This window comes from Melospiza melodia, chromosome 5 (genome assembly GCF_035770615.1).
Source record: "Melospiza melodia melodia isolate bMelMel2 chromosome 5, bMelMel2.pri, whole genome shotgun sequence".
Lineage (NCBI taxonomy): Eukaryota > Metazoa > Chordata > Aves > Passeriformes > Passerellidae > Melospiza > Melospiza melodia.
Window position 1 is genome coordinate 5,255,654 of NC_086198.1, and position 18,312 is coordinate 5,273,965.

The window sequence follows — 18,312 nt, forward strand, 5'->3', positions numbered from 1 at the left end:
GCAGACTAGGCTGGTTTGGAATTTGGGGATAGGAATAAATAACTAGGCAGATGAATAACTATGCTAGGCAAAGCACAGGAGGCTAAGGAGAAGAGCTTTTGTAACAAAGCAAAATTGACAGTTCTAACTGCATTTAGATGAGTCAGCAGCACTGATTGTCACACATGCACATGTGCACATGCAGACAGACGCATCTATACTGCAATGACATTTTTTAAAGACAGAAATTTTTTGGTCAATCTCCCATTGGATTTTGGAACACTACAGCTGATATTACAACAGCTCCTCTACCAAGGACGAGTTCCATCTGGAGCATTTTATCTGAAAATTCATAACTGTGTATAGTGTATACTAGGACAAAAGTGGCCCTAGTTTTAAAACACATCTTAGTACCAATAAAGCTAAATATTGGGAGAAACCTTTTACAAATCTTCATGTTATAATATTTTTTTAGTAAGAGGATAAAATAAAAACAATACCCTGAGATTCAATTAATTCCAACTGAATTCTTAAAGAATAAGTGAACTGAATATAATTATTGTGGTAATACTATTCCTTCAGACTATATGCAAATATCTGAAAATGAAGAAACTACTTACTATTCAGTATATTTAAGCAAAAAATCTACAACATATATGAAAAAATAGCATTACAGAAAAGCTTCACCTCTCCTAATAATGGCAGCAACACAAGAAGCTATAAAGAAACTCTATTCTGAGACAGTATAAACCAGCGCTGTTCACAAGCAGCTGAGTCTTTGGGATAAAATTAGTGGGAGTTACACTGTTTACTATAATGGAGCTATGATTTTACTCCTTTTCCATAGTAGCTGTTTTCTAAATTGCTACTTGCATTCACTTATCAATTTTCTTTAAGTAGCACAGTACTTACAACAGCAGCACGTAGTAGCCTGAATTGGGTTAACCACACTCTTGTGCTCTGGACTGCACTTGCAGTTAACACACCAGTGCCACATAATCATATGGTGGTGGAGCACAGACAACAATTTCTTAACATGGTTTCCCTCTGAAAAGAAGTCCTCTAATGTTGTACAGACATATGGCACTTCTGCTGGCCCAGAATCACTAGTGGAAGAAAATGATTAATTTCTACCTCAGCTGCGTCCAAATCTAGTGAGAAGCAAGAGCATTCGGACAGGAGGTCATTAAAGAGTGCCCTAGTAAGACACACTGTTAGCAAAACTAGGCTCATAGGTTTGGTTTTAAGCAGAAGGGAATATAAGTACTTAGCCTGACTTAACTCCTAACTAGAATATATGTTATCTCTATTTGTAAAAATTGTTTACTTGAAGTATCTTTTCTTGACTGAGCAGTTTTTCTTGAAGCAACTAAGTATATTTTAAATATATCCCTTTTCCATCAGTTAATTACATTTTCAGTTTGTCTTACATTTTACTGAAAATGTCTCTGTGTAGCTGGTTTCCACTGTATTAAAAAAAAAAAAACAAAAAACATGTGTACTATGATAACACATATGATGAGCAATTAATAGAATATTTAGGTTAGAAAAGACCTCTAAAGTCACCAAATCTAAGCATTAACTCAGCACTGCCAAGCTCATAACTCAACCAGATCCCTAAGCAGCCCATCTACACGTCTTTTACATGGGATGGTCACTCTGCCACTTCACTGGGCAGCCTGTTCCAATGGCTGTAAAATGTTTTGGTGAAAAAGCTTTTTCTAGTACCAATCTAAACTTTTCATGGGACAACTTGAGGCCATTTCTTGTCCAATCCCTTGTTACTTGGGAGAAGAGATCAACTCCTACCTCACTATCACCTTTGTTCAGGTGGTTGTAGAGAGTGATAAGGTCCCCACTGAGCTAAACAATCCCAGCTCCGTCAGCAACTCCCCCTTAGGCTTGTGCTTTATACCCTTCACAAATTTTGTTCTTGTTCTTCGGGCATGCTTTAACACATCTGAATCAGGAACTGATAGCGATCAATTTACAAGCATCTAGATTTATGCAGATTACTAAGTTTTGCTTTGGAGTGTAAATTAATTGATCAAAACTAAAAAAAATGTCATGTTGACGTTATTAGGCAAAAGAGTGAAGCATGAAGAAGAATGTAAACCAGGGAATGTATTTTGTAGAGATTTGGATGTTATCTAGATCAGAAATGATGAACTACTAGCATCTCTACAAAGTTTGGCAGTGGCAGAGATTTGCACTGGTGCTGACAATGCTTTATAAAATTAATTTGCTACTGCTCTCAGGAACGATTTGTTGCAAATGACCTTTACTGCTGAAGATGAAAACAAAAGAAAGGACATGAGACAAAAATGTGGGAATCAAAACCAAGGTCAAATAAAACCTGCTGAGCATCACACTTTCAAGTCACTGATAGGCAGTGATAGGCTTTGTAGAGATTGCTCTATAACCACACAAATCTATAGGATTAGATGGGCCTAGTAATTGTTCTAGCATGTAGCCTGCAAATTTCTTAAAGCAGATGCTCAAGTAGATTTACACGCAATTAAAGTTTCATGCAAAAAATTCATCACCTCCCTACAGTTTTTCTATTGAAACTTAAGTGTATATTTGAGATGATAAGACGTATTGGTATTTTCCCTTTTACCTACATGGTTTGTGCATGTAAATTGTAAACAAATGTAATGACACTGGCACTCATTCCCAAACAATCCATTGCAGCAATAGCAAAATAATATAGATTAAGTGCTTATTTTTCCCGATTATACCTAATAACCTATAACGTCATTTTCAGTCACAGTTCACTAGAGTTAATTTTAAAGCATAATATTAAAGTCAAGGTGTCTTCACATTTAACTAGGCATTAAATAAAAATGTGGTCTGATATATATTGAGTTAATTATATGCAAGTAAACCCTTGCAGGTAAATGAGAAAAAGCTTAATAAAAATTAAAAATGAACTCTCTGTGTAGGTGTACACTCAGTGATGTGCGTTGTTACATATCAGTTACTATAGCAGAGCAGGAACATTTGAACCAGGTTTATGTCACTGTGAAGAATATTCATTCAAAGTTATTTTTTGGAACTGGCAACATTTAAGGAACTTTTACAAATTAGTTATCTCTGGGCATAAATTGCTATAAACTATTTTTAGAAAAAGGTAGGAAAAAAAATTTCAGACAATAGTTTGATATTTTCTGAGTCCACTATATATGTATTTAACTTTGTAAGAAATAAATTTCCATTGTATTTGTATTTTCTGTTACCGTTACTAAGCAGAAGTGTGAACAGAATCTAGAATCATTTAAGAAGGGCAGAAGCATACAGAAAACAGTTCTTTCTCTATCAAACTTATTATCAACATATTTTGCATAAGTTTTAATGTAACTTTATTATAAAAGAAATTACACTGAATTCATCAAATTTAAAAAGCAGGGAATTTTATTTTGATTATGTGGTCAGTTATTGCTTTACTACTCTCCCATTTTAATGATTCAATAGAGTAGTATTAATAACATATAACAGAAACTCCCTCATCTGTTAATCCTAGTTTACTTCCTGCCTCTCAGAAGAAAAGGAAATTTTTCAGTGATGACCATGAAATTTCATCCATTTTACTTTTCTCTTCTTACAGCTGGCTTAGAAGGCAACACAGAAAATGGAAGCAGTTAGTTCAACTTTTTAACTGCATAAATATGTACATGCTTCTTAAGAAATGTTCAGTTTGTCCTTGGCATAAATGTTTCAGTAAAAAAACCTATTTGAAGCATTGTAAATACAAGGCCAACTGGAAAGAGGTTTGTGGGTTTTTGTCTCTAGAAAAAAATTATTATAAAGCCAGTAATCTTTCTTTGAAATATGTTATTTTTCCTCTGATAGTGCTGAAAACAGGCTTAGCTTGGCTAGTGAACTTCTGGGTCTAATTTAATTATGTTATGAATTGGTGTGAAAGTTTGCAGGATATAAATGAAACTTGTTTAAAGCAGTCTCAACAAGGGAAGTATGAAAGGATGATGTCCATCAGAAATTAGTTTTCTGAGAGTTTTGCAAAGCTGACTGCAAGAAGGTTTTTCAATGCTATTTTCTTTCTTCTGGAAAAATGTCATACATACCTCTATTTAACATATGAAAGAAGAAAAAAAATATGAACTAAAGCTGGAGGATTCAAATCAAAACAATACTGCACTGCCAGCCACTTGTTTTGTACCCTAGTCTGAGGCAGAGGCTGCTTTGAAGACTGATAACTGCTGCAAGCTTGAAACCTCTGGGTAGTTTTACATTTTCAAGTGTTTCCACAGGGTAGGCTCCACTCCACAGTACTTCTGAACGAGGGCTATGCTTCAACACACAACTATGCATTAAACAAGGAGTGGCAGAGTAACACCTCATGCATTTGACACCTCTGAAGTATCTGTTTTAGCTGAATCCTAATAGTTTCACATGCATATGCATCACTCGAAACACAAAAACAGTAAGCAAGTATGAATTCTGCTAACCTGAGGAAGCAGTAGTATTTTCCAGGTTATATTTGTAGTCACTGAATTTGTTTCATAGGTTAAAAATTCTGGTAGATCTGTTAATTTCCAAATCACAATACTAGATAAGCTAAATATAAGTGTAAAAAAAAAATTCCTTTCAGATAATGGAAGCAAGGTGTAATAGGAATTTTACTGCATCCAAAGCTCAGGATATATTATCTTATCAAGGTCAAAGTACCAGTTTCATAATGACCTGGGGCTTGAATTAGTAGTGTTGTAATAACTTCATTATGGGGGAATTTGGTGAGTACTGTTGTAAGAGTTTAATCATGGGGGAATTTGATATGAAATGAAATGTTTTCTCTCACAGTCTCTCCTGTTGAGAAACATAACTGAAAAAATCACGAAAGAACCACAGCCATTCCCAGATCAATGGATAACTTCCACCATCACCTCTATCAAAAATGTTTAGCTCAATGAACAATTCTTAAAAATCCAAACCAGAAAAATCAGCAGAGTTGCAAAACACAGGAAACATGGTGGTTTTTGTTCACTATTATCACAGATAAGAGTATTTTATCTCACTTTTCAAGATAACTGACTACAGACACAGCACTGAGGAATTAATATAATATTGAAGATATAGGTGAAAATAGCAGAAACAATCTCTCTTCTCTGACTCAAACAGTAAACCAGAAAATTATTTGCTGTCTCTGAAAAACATAACATTGCAGAATTAAAAAAGACTAATGCACAAATTACTGCCTAACTGAAATGCCATTTTTAGATGAAATCAAATAGGACTTTTAAATATCAGTTTTCACACAAATGAGAAATTTGATCTGCATTTCTTATAAGTGCAAAAATTTTGGAAATATAAATGGATTCTAATTAATAATAATAAATTACCTGTAAATATATAGGGATATTTAACTATAGTGCTCCATATACTTCTGTGGCCCTATAACTGACTAAATATGAGAATGAACTGATCACTTTTAATAGAAACACATTAATATAATTGGTGGATGTACAATAAAAGACGTTCAGATGTTCACTTTACATAATTAAGGCATTTAAAGGCTAGTGTGGAAAACAGAAAAGATTATTTAATTTTGCCCCCAAACTCCAGAAATTACGGCAAGTAAATTCTCCTTTGAGCCAAGTACATGACCTTTGGAACACAAAAACCAAGAAGCAAAGCTACATTTCTTGTTCAATAAAGTCAGGAATATAGTTGTACTGTATTTCTTCTTTTTCCACTTTCTTCCACTCAGATTCTACACCAGTATTTCCTTTAATACAGTTATAGCCACATGAAACTGCTACAACATAGGTTAAAGAAATGGCAAATGCATAAAAGAAGTGCAGTTATGCATTTCAAAACTACAAAACTGAAAATCTCTATTAGGATGAACGATATAAAAAGAAGAGTTCTGGTGTGAAAGATAACAATTTCTGTCTGACCACAGGTATGGTTAAACAATATAGTTTATATGTATAGATACAGAAATGGGCCTTCCTTAAAAAAAAAAAAAAAACAAACAAAAAACAAAGAACAACCTAACACACTTCATCCAGCAGTTGAAATACAAGAGAGCTTACTTTAACATATCAGCACTTCTAACATTATAAATGTTATGGAGATTATAATATTTTAATTTCCCTTTTTTTCCCCCAAGAAGTTTCTACTGCCAATTGTGAATATATTTTGTAAGAAATATAGTTTTATTTGCTAGAATGCAAGCTCATCCTAAATTGATGTCTTGCATTATACGTCTGGCAGTTTTTTGGGGGAACATTACATAGCCATTTACTAACAACAACAAAGTCTGTTTTATTTCTTTAAAAAAGTATGACTATTTAGAAAAATGTCAAAAAGGATGATAAACATTTCTGCATAAGATAGACATGTGCTATCCTGTGAAAGATAATTTGGGTAGTCAGCAAATCCCTACTGGCACAAATGTGAGGAGACACTGGCCAGAAAAATCTGTCTGGTTTTCAGAATGTGTAACACTTCTCTTAGAGAAATAAAAGGGTCTCTCACTAAAATCTTAGCTGTCACATTAGCATTAAATCAGTGCCTGCCAGCAAACATGGTAAAAGGGTGTTAAAGGTTCTCATTGTAAATACTATTTTTCTGAGAGCTTAAAACAATACTACAGAAAAGGGCTCCGGGCTGAAGTGTGGAATATTGCATATCTCTCAGAATTTGTGTCTTCAGGCACTTATTTTTTAATTCCTTTACTGAGATAGGTCCTAATCTTGAAATGAAAAGCTTAAGTGAAAGCAATGGGACACAATTCCTAAGAATGCTCAACCACTGGACACACAACATGCAAGTTGCAATCTGATCCTCCTTGCTGGGATCCCAGTCAGAACCTGGCTCCTTAAAATTCCTTTAAATTAAATTGATTCAAGACTACCACAGTTTAAATATATTTTAGTTGGATTAAGAGCTGAATTCATATATTTCCATATACTCTTCATGAGCATTCACACACAGGCATTTCTCCATCTTTCTACTGTAAAAGAAGAACCAGATGTACCACTGAGAGACCAGTCTCCACTGAATTAATCACATTTTCCCAAAGGACAGCTCCAGAACAGGCACCATGAAGGTAACTTAGAAAGGAAAACACCAGTATCAGTCATGAAAAGAAAACCTGTGAATACGAACATAGAACTTAAAAGGTCGCAAAAGCTGAATAATGCACCAATTTAGTAAATGCTAGAGTGACACCAAATCTGCAAATGTGATTCAGAAACAGAAACAAGATGACCAATTACCATGTATCTCTTAAAAAAAAAAAGGATTATTGCCTGAAAAAATACAAATTAACACATCAGATAAAAAAAAAAAGCCTTATTATCTATCTCAGTTAGTCCATACCAGTAACACAGAAGGGAGCCTTGATTGAACATCTGTGTGTGCCACAAAATAAGCATTAGTACAAACCACATAGAGAATGCCCCCAAAGTATGTGTGAAATACAATACATAAAATTGTTCCCAAAAACTGGCACTTTTTCAACAAAAAAATTTGAATGCTGTTAATTTTGTCACTGAAACTTTAATTTTTTGTTTTGCCACTGGTCAAGATAGTCAGAAACAGAATTCTTCCCTGCGAGAAAGGACAAAATAGTGTTTTAAAGAGGGTACCATCTATTTAGGAAAACCAGAATGAAAGGTTTAAACATTTTGGAAACATTGACCAGCTCTATGTGTTAGCAATGGTATCTCTACAACAATTTTGAGTCAACACTTCCCTTTCATTTCAAGCATTGGAATTCAGTATGTCTGCAAACAGGGTCATAAGTCCCTAACAGTAACTGGATCTAAATACTTTGGATCATTAATTAATGAAAAAAATATTTTAATGGCATGTTATGAAATAATGATAAGGTAGACAATACTACTTTTAACTAAGTATCGTTAGTCTGTAGGAAAGAATTAGTGGACCTCCATAGAGGAGGTCTGAGGCCATATCTAAACAGAAAAGATCTTGATGACACCGACACCTGGAAGGTATACAGCAATAGCAAAAGCAGTACTGAGAACAGACTTATCTGCTTTACTGGAGTAAGCCAAGCCTTGAACATGTTAACTTAAACATTATGCAGCTGAGCATCATTAGACCTGATTTGAACTACTTAAAGTTCAATGCTTTATACAGAAGCAGGAAGCTAGCTACTGGGTGAATTGATTTTGCCTGAGAAAGAGAGAAGGATACTTTGACACTGGAAAGACAGAAAAGATTGCCACACAAAAAAAGGACAAAAATTTCATTAAAACTTCACAAGTGACAACTGTTGAGTTCAACAAGGGGCAGTGCTTGCAGTGACTGTGCTGGTCTACTTTAACTAAAGAGATTGAATTCCTTATTAATACATCAATTGAAAAAAGGTAGTTTGCAAAACCATTTGTTTTAATATGTTTTATTAATCTGAAGTAATAAAATAACTTTTTTTAAAGATCTAGGGTGGTCCCAAATAGTTTCTAATTCTCTCTCTCATAATAATAGTTACTACATAACTATTAGCATTTATTTTATTAATGCACTACTTGATAGAAAAATTTAATTCCTTTCCTAAGTGTGAAATAATAAATAGGAATGCCCAGCCTACATGTGATCTGTAAAATTCAACAGAAAGGCAATGTGTATAGGTTAAGCCCGAGGTCAAACATATCAGCAGAAACAAAGTCAGAAGTTCAGAGATAAGGTGAACTCTTATTACCCAGCATGACATTGACATATTTTGTAAAACTACAGGTAAAGATTGCTTGCTGTGTAATAATGTATGCTAATAACTCTCAGTGGGAACATCAGCTTGCAGAACGGAAGTGATGAGAAAGTGAATAGTAACAAATTATTAGAAAGATAGTATTCACTAAACAGTTATAAGAAATTCATAAATGATACATCTTATTGACAAGCGAGGGTGCATTTATCTCTCACATCTAATGCAATGTTAGAATTGCAAAGGTACTGAGAACTGTAAGATGTAACTGCAGTGAAAATAAAATAAAGAGCAGATATAAAAAAAAGTGTCTTTTGTCAGACCTAAATATACTGAAATCCATGTTGGTCAAGTCAGTATAAATTATAATACAAAATTCAAGTTGGATATTTGATAAATATGCTATATTTTGGACAAGTGAAGATGGCTTTTGTAAAGGAAAATATTCCTCTGTAGAACTACTGAAGCACTTTTTCTCATTCAACAGACACATGAATGTGAGTGATTTGGTTGCCTGGAGTTGCTCAGTAGGAGTCTACCTTGGATTTGCAGAAGGTTTTTCTTAGAGTTTCTCAACAAAGGCTATTATAAAAAGTAAGCAGGTAAGAAGGCAGACATTTATAACTGAGACTTTAAAAGCAAAGTAGTAGAGAGGAAAGATCCAGTTCCTGAAATTGTGAGACATTGCTGCTGGACTTTTTCAAAGAGTTTTTCTAGGGCCTGTGCTGTTCAACATTCATAAATAATCCAGGAGGAGGGAGGAGGGCTGTTGAAAAATGTCCCTGACTGGAGTTACTTGGGTTAGCCAGGACAAGGACAGACAGTGTAGAATTCCAGAAATTCTGTACTCGCAAGCCTGAGTGACAAGCAAAACAACAGCAGAATAAATGCCCTGCAAATAAATGTAAAACAGTACACAGGAGAGGGTGAGGGAAGGTGGGAATTTTAACCTAGTGGGTCTAGAGTTGACAGTCACCGTGGAGAAATAAGCCCACAGTTCCATAACCATTCATTCTTAGTATTCAGGAAGAAACTAAGAAGGAAAAGCTGAGGGAATGATTTTGAAATAGTATAAACCTAAGAATGTCTCACACTTAGAAAGCAATGGATAGCATGCAAAACCCAAAACAGGGCAAGAAAGATGAACAGCTTCTACACAGAGTAGGATACTTCTCTTGAGGAGGCCATCTCCAAAGGAGGATATAGATGAGGCTGACAAATCACTGGTTGCATAAAGGGAATGGATTGACTACAGGTCAATCAAATCCAATACAAGGTAGATTCAAATTAAGATAGAAGAAATCACATTCAAAACAACAATAACAAAAAGTTATTTATGCACAAAATGAACAGGGTAGTAAACCCATACAACTCATACATGTTCTAAGACTTGAACAGGTTTGTGGGAGTAGATACAGGGACCCAAAACACAACAAAATTTTGATCTTTAGAAACCACATACATCTGTTGAAATTTCATCAGCTAAAACTACTGGAGGCTGGGGAATCTACTTCTAGTTCTTACCCTTCCCTGGGCATATATTTATAATCACTGCCTAGAGACAGGATGCTGTCCAGACAATTCTTACCCTAATCCAATGTGGGCATTCTTCTTTTGCTACGTTTCCACATGTCATTACTTTTAGGCAGCTGGCTGAAGCGGCCATGGATGCCTTTGAGGCACCTAATCCTGTTGATGTGTGATACATCTAAAATACTTACTTCTCAGTTGTGGATTACTCTTGGAGGGCAGAAGGGAAAAAGAATCATAAAACCTAAGTGCTACAGGACTTCACTTATAAACTCTGGCATCTTTTATTGGATACTGTCTGAAATGTCAGAAATTTTTCATGCTTTTAGGATAGTTCAATGAGTTTTTTGCATTATCATGTCCATTAAGTATCTTGCTTCAAATGCCAGTGTCTTATAGGTGAATCAGTAGACAAGTGCAAAAATGGAATCTCACTGAAAAGTTAACAAGTCTCCCAAGAATAAGTGCCCTTTGCCATTGAAAAATATCTCCTGGCAACAATTGGAATACCAATGAGATTAAATGTAACTTCCTGTAAAGCTTTTCAAATGAAACAACATGGCTTTATCATAGCACTAAGCAGTAACACTTCATTTAATATGTACATTAATTATTGCTGAATTATAATGGATTGTCTAAAAAGTTGTATAATATTCACATTAATACTAAATTAATTCATTATGATGAGTGTAATTACAATGAATACTAACTAAATTAATGGCAGCTAGACATGCTAGAAAAAGTGTTAGCCATTTACTTGACATGTTCCAAATGGAATATATTTTGTTAATGTATTTAGAAGAGTAGTGTGAATAGCTTGAATAGTAGTGTGAAGCAGAGTGCTTAGCAGAGATTTTTTTTTAGTATCATTGAACAAATTATTTTACTGCATGTTAGGGTTCTATGTACATATATATAATGCAATCTGAATGCATTATCTGAATCAAATAAAAATAGTAAATCATCAAATCAGTCTTATGCTTCTGATTGTATTTAGTTTCACTTCTGTATATGCTGCTGTGCCCCAGTTTTGCACTCCAGTATTCAGTCTGGTCTGCACTCTACAGATCAACCATGTTCCAGGAAAAGCCTGATGTCAGGTGGTATGTTTAGCATGCTTCTGCATTTATATTTCTTGACCCGTTGGCCTAAGCCTTACATAAACTATTCTTGCCGATGGCAAAAGAAATCTGGCTTGGGAATTGTATCTGTAGCCACATGCCAGATGTCTCACAGGCTCTCACAGAGTATTAATTGTTCACCAGTTTTCAAGGAAGAAGTCAAGTTTTATCCACAAGATAAAAAATTAGTAGATTTAGAAAAATAAAATGCGATGCCTAATTCAACAGGGGAAACAAAAAGAGTTACTTACAATGCTCTTTTCAATCAATGGAATGCAGTTTTCCTGCCATCTGTGAAAGCAAACAAAGCAAAAAAATATTATTTCAAATAGGTCACAGAATTATAAAAAAATTTAGTACAAGAGAGCATAATTAGATGTTACAGTACTAATAGGCAACTAAATTATTATCATACTTATTCTTCCTCTACTTTAATTCAATACTTTGATTCAAAGGCAACATCAATGACTGGATTCATTCTTTTGCACTAACATATCCAATACAGCATAAACTGTAAAAAACATGCATTGCTTTGTCCAAAGAAAAGAAAAAATCAGCGGATTAGTAGGGCAAACGAGAATTGAAAATGCTGCCAAACACTTGACAAAACATCAAAACACAGCTTGATTCTTTGTTCACACAACAGAAGATACAAAGAAAAAAGTATCATCCTTTAACTTTTCTTGTACTGTATTTCAGAGGAAGATGAACTGTAGCCTCCCGGCAATGGCTAATGCAGTGTTTGTCTTCTGTGTTGAGATTATCCACTTGGGTGCTGCACTGGAGCTCCCTGGGCTATTTTGACACTGCATCCAGATGCTCCAATTTTGCTTCAGTGACTCAAGAGCAGAGCCAATATGCCTTAAAGCAATGTTCAAAGGGTTAGGTCTTGATGAACAATTAAAGCACTCAGAAGTGTTTCTGAACATCTCTGACTGGTGCTGGAGTGACTTAAGTGGCCCTTGTGTGACATCCAGGTAGGGAATATGTAATAGTCTCAGTTCTACACTCAAGGTGAATGTGGATTCTGCCCCACTTTTATAGGAAAAAGAAAAGAAGTGCAAGTAGAAAAGAAAAATATTCATGATTTTAACAGCAGTAGATCAGTTCTAGAAAGGGTGAATATTTGTCTGCTTTATATAAACCACTTTAAAAGGCCTTGTTAGAAATATTTTATTAAAGTTGCATTTTTCATATATTCCCACTTTCTTGTCTGAGACCAATTTACTGTTTCAGCAAGACTTTTTTTATGTGAACATGCATTTCTCTTGACTCTAAGCATGATTTCATAGAAAATAAAGATCTATGTACTTCAACATACTTCAGTAGTCCATAAATGAAAAGCTAACTCAAGCACTGAGTGTTACTATTCCAACTGTTTCATATTTATGGGAGTGGAAGCTCATTTTGGAAAATACTCAATTAACTGGAGAATAACTTCATCTAATAAATGCCACAAAACCAGACAAATACATAAGGCTCCATCACATCCAAATCATGGACTCTGAAGCAAAAAAGTAAAGGCACCTGATCAACTAATGCTAAGACCAGTAATACATTTTTTAAAATTTCTTACTTATGAAGAACAAATAATTATGATTTCATATGTGCTTCACATATTTTCTGTGAAAAATGCATAATTAAGCTATTTTATTTATTTTTTCATATTTTCATTTTTCATTCTTGATATTTTCCTTGTATTGAGAAAAATAAGCCAGGGAATGTACCCATGTTTGCAAGAGTTCCACTTTGGGGTTTGCTTAGGGTTTTGAATTGGGTTTGTTTTGTTCTTGTTGGGTTTTTTTTTTGTTGTTTTTTTTTTGTTTTTTTGTTTTTTTTTAATGTTCCTGAGCATCAATTTTAGTTTTCTGACATGAGATAAAGTAAGAAAACAATTTCAGGTGGCAATTGTTATTGAAGAAAGTATTATCTGAACAATGCCAGTGCAATACTTAGGTTGGAAGACACGAACTTGATACAGAATACAAACTGTGCTCCAGGTGGGAGTTAACTGCAGGAAATCTTGAGACACAAGGCTGAGGGATGCCCTGAAAGAAATTTTGCACGGGTGAAAAAAACAAAAAAAGAAAAAAAAATCACTGAAAAAAATCACTTTATGATCTCTCCAGCACTTTGTCCTCCTTTGTTTCTGTTAACTTTGCATCTGGTTGCAGCTGCCATGAGCTCACCCACTGTGCTGACTGGGCAGGACAGAAGAAACACACCTGGGTTTGTGTGCCCTGCTGATCTCACAGTCAGGTTACTGGTTTCATCAAACCCTGCATGCAGTACAGAAGTTGGTCATGTACCAAAGCTTCATACTTGCATCTGCTTTATATGAATGGAGAATCACTTTAAAGATTTGTATCTTGAATGCTTGTTTTGAATACTGCTAAATTCATTTTTTCTTATTTTGTGAAATCCATAAAGTAAGAGAAGATTCTCAGACACGAAACAGAACACACAGAAGAATTATTATCAAAATTCTTACCATTTTTAATACACAGTTTAAATCTAAGAATGTGCAGGTCAGATGAAAGAAATAAAGACTGACTATATTTTATGATTTATTTTTACTTCTGTAGTTCAGAAATAATTTTCAGTCTTAAAAATAACACATTGGCTGAAATACCCCAACTTGTCCATAATGGAAACTAGGTTTACTTTTATGGACTAAGAAGGTCCAGCATTATCAAGAAAGACAGATGATTAATTAAAAATAGAATTCAGCATGTTCTATTAGCAATAGCTTTTGCTTGAACATTGCACTATATCTTTTTGCAAAAAGGTCAACAAGCAACAAAGTAAAAGTTAGCAAGTACACCTGACTCTTCCAGAAACAAGGTTGATATCTTTGGGTGTTCTGGTTAGAAGTTTTCCAGAAAGATGCATTATTTTGGGAGAAATTACACATATGAGCAACTCTGAGTTCATGCACTTTTCCTACCAGCATTTAATAAAAAAGCACAAGCAACATAAATCTATCAGATATTTTGGAACTGTCTCCTCATTTAAAGTAAGGGCATCAGGGCTGCCTAAACACCTACTATGGCATAACCACCTTCTTAATGTACAGAGAATATTCCCATCCCCCATGAAATGCACGGTGGATCTCTGTGAATATGTGTAATCAAAAAAGGAATGGATTTTGTTTTCCTGGGTAAACTTCTGAAAGGGAGAGCGGAAGAAAACTAGGCACAAAGGTTTAGGGAACTAGAATTGGTTATTCAGCTTGTGTCTTGATCATTCTAGTGTATATGTCTAGGAAAAGAAAGGACACTGTGCTCTTGGCAATTACTCCACTGATATAAAGCAAAAGCTTGGGAAATCAAGATTAACACCAAGCGTTCTTTCTAGACAAGGAACTGATGTTACCCTTCTTGTCCTTTCTTACAGTTCTAAAGGAAGGGAAAATCATTCACTAAATTAAGACTTGGGAACTCCGGGTTTCACAACTGGTACCAAAGAACCTTCTGTATGACTCTGTGAAGATTTGAAATATTTGACTACCTATTCAGTATCTGTACACTACTACTCAGACATTTTCCTGCAAGAGATCAACAGCTGACCTTTGCAGGTAAGAATTTTCTAGCTTGATTTTTCCCCATTAAAAAAAAAAAAAAAGAAAAAAACCCTATACATTTTTCTGGCTTTTCCTCACATCCATTGGCACTGTAAAAGGTAGAGAAAAATGACTCATTTCATAAATGGCCAATGTTTCTTTCATATTGATCCTTGTGGCTGAATTGAAATAAGCACTTATGGCCAGCAAGTTCTACTACTCCTTCTTAATAGAGGCATGCTAGTTCAGCTCAGTACAGGTCCTTGAATTGGGAAGTGTTAGGACACATGGAAGTGTATGAGAGAGGGCTTTAAGTATTATGTAAATTGTTTTCAGTAAGGATTTTTTACAAAAAGTGTATTGAAAAAAAAAAACACCAGTCATCTTCCCCCTCCTCTACAATGCCCCTACACTTCAACTAAAATTATGCTTTTAGGGACAAAGAAAACCATACTTTGATTTCATTTGGAACGGACAGAAATAGTCAAGAAATATTTAGAAACAAAAAAATGTGGGGAAGAACTATCCTTCTGCATTCCCAAAAGTAGCATTTTTCTCCAGTCATTAATTTGTGTACTTGCCAGAGACACAGGCAACTCTTCAGAAGCTATTTAAACACAAAACTAAAGAACTGGAAATGAAAGATTAGGCTTACATGCTCTCTGTAAATCATTCATGGAAGTAAAGAGAATCCCCCCTCTCTTCACTTATTCAATAGCTCTGCGGTTAGGGCCTCATCTGATACACAATGTGGGACAATCAGGTTCAAGACCTTGTCTGCACATTCTTGAACCCACATTTTCACTTTCCCAAAAGAGTTCTTAAACCAGTGAGAAATCTATAATTGGCTTCTCTCGATCCCCATGGAAAAAGCTGCTCTGCATGGATTATTTAAATACTGAGTCGAAGAGAGCGAATGACTCTTTGGTCTGGTGGTTAAAGAATTCACTCGGGAGGCACACGGCTCGGTCAAAGTAGCAGTTCAGATAGTTCAGGTGAGAGCACACCCCTGCAGAATATCCAGTGCTTAGGTGATTCCCTTGGAAGGCAGAAAATAAAGGTTTAAATCTCAGTCAGGGGGAAGGGCTTAAAACCTAGTCTCTTATATAGAGGAGTTATTGCATTAAAAAACATATGGTGAGATCTTCAACTTTGCGGGGGTAGAGGTGAGTGGGTGGAGATGGGAAGATGAAGAGAAACAGTTGTTATATCTTCACTAGTTTTGTGAATCTATTCCCGTTCCAGAACCAAAAAATAAAGTCATCACAAATTCAGTCTGAATTTTGACAGCTTTTTAAGTTGCTAGCAATCAATTTATTCACTAGAGCTATATTCAGATAGTTAATGCAAAACATTGTCTTCCTGGCAGGCTCTGATTAGACTCCCAATTAAAGACTAAATTAAATATTTTTTGCATGTATGAAGCTGCCCTATACATATAGTGCACACATACAGAGTAATCCTCGTGGAGTTAAGAGTAATTGCCATTTAAGAACTATTCTAAGAATTAAATTCTAAAATTCTATGGGGTGAGACAGAAATATTATAGTAGGAGCTCACTTAACATTTCAAATTGTTCAGAGTATATTCATCATACTTTTAATAAGAAAGCAATGATTATGCTCTTTTATTTTTTTTTTTCTGGAGATCATATCTTGACACAAAAGAATTCTGTATAGTTTATCTGGAACTAGTATTTTCCTATTTCTTATATCATTATTGTCAGCCCCGTATTTAAATGCAGTATTTTGTATTTCATTTATTATATAGGGTCTCCAAACACACATTTGAGTCTATTTTATGAGAAGCTTAATAATTTTACTGAAAAACAGAAAAGTAAACCTGAATTCCTGAGTACTTGCCATCAACACTGATCTAAGGACTCACTGCTTACCTGAACATTATTTAAATTTTTCTTTTCTTTCATTATCAATATTTCTCTCCTAAAACCTTCATGTTTTTCTGACAGCATTCAGAAGTTCCACGGATACCAATGACAAGTAAACTGGATGTAAATCTTTCAAACACAAAGTGGGTTTCAACAGGAAAAGGTTGGTGAAGTTGAAAAATTAAATTTGAAATAGCTTAATACAATCATTCCAATATTTTAATTTGCCTAATATATAAATGTTACATATTCAGAAACACTCATTCTTAGGCCACTCCTACACAGTACTATTGTCTGCTGGTCTTTAAAAGCACACACAGTCACTATTTAAATTTTAATGACAATGTAAGAACATGCTGCTGATTTCACATAGCTCATTTTTTTTCACAATATGAGGGCAGGCAAAAATAATAAAATATTTTCAAATTTTCCAGCTAACAACAAGAGCAAATTATATACATTTTTTAATCTAGTTTTTTTGCCAATGAACTTGTTCATTAGCATAAATTTTGTTTCTTGTGGGAAATCTAACTTTTTATGATTCCCATGTTAGATTCTCCCCTCAGCACTTCCAAAAAAGTGAAATATCTTTTCCAGTTAAGAAGTTGATACATTTTTTAAGTTAAATGTCTTGAGGGAGGTGGAATAAAATTTTAGTGTTGGAAATTCCTAATTTTCAACTGACTCAAAAAGAAAATAATCTTAATATAAATCTGCTTTATGAGAGTATTTTTGATGTGTAATGTAAAATGAAGAATTACTGAAAAGTGTTGTGTGCTAATAACATTAAAGTTAGCTTTAGCTCAGCTATGTAAACAGGAGGTGTTATGGGGAAGATCATCCTCTTATGACTGACAGTTGGAGCAGGTGTCAGTGTTGCTAATAGTGGGAATTGTCATTTGGATTTTATTGGCTTTTGTACCAAGCTGCTTATAAATATACAGTGATCTAAAGGTACTTTCACATAAAGGATAACCTGACACACTTGTAGAATTTTGTTTCAACTACATACCAAGTATTTTACAGAAGAAAAATATTGCCAAGTGGGCTTCAATATTAAATATTTTTTAATATGTTATGGATCAAGCTGTAGCAAAACCATCAAACAAATCATAGCAAAAAGTGTTTCTCATCATGTTATTCAAAAAACTCATAAAGTGAAAATATCATAATGCATTCAATATGTAAGCAAAATGGAAAGGATTAAGGTTTTGTTAATTACTTCTGTTAAAAAACTCAGTTCACAAGTGTATTTGTTAAATTCACAGATATAATTTTCCAAAAGCACTGTATGATTTTTCTGCCTGCTCACTACTGAAAAATATTTCACCTAAACTTGCCTCAACTCCAGCATCACTGAAGAAAAAAGCATTAATGGAAAACTCAGTGCCAGGCAAGGCAGCTTCCATCACAGAAAAGGAGGTTTATGGCTTAATCCTCCATAATCATGATTGGGCACAACACTTTATCTGAAATAAAAGACCACATCAACAAAAATCTCACCAACAACTCTCAGACAGACTATTTTTTGCATTGT

General features: G+C 34.5%; 1 protein-coding gene across 14 annotated transcripts in view; it reads right to left on the bottom strand.

The window, feature by feature from the left end:
- Positions 1-18,312, bottom strand: part of TENM3 (teneurin transmembrane protein 3) — a 1,293,822-nt gene that overhangs the window by 849,995 nt on the left and 425,515 nt on the right. For all 14 annotated transcript variants that reach the window (XM_063156143.1, XM_063156142.1, XM_063156144.1 and 11 more), the window contains exon 5: positions 11,577-11,616. The gene's annotated coding sequence lies outside the window, so the exon portion shown is untranslated. The remainder of the gene's footprint in view (positions 1-11,576; positions 11,617-18,312) is intronic.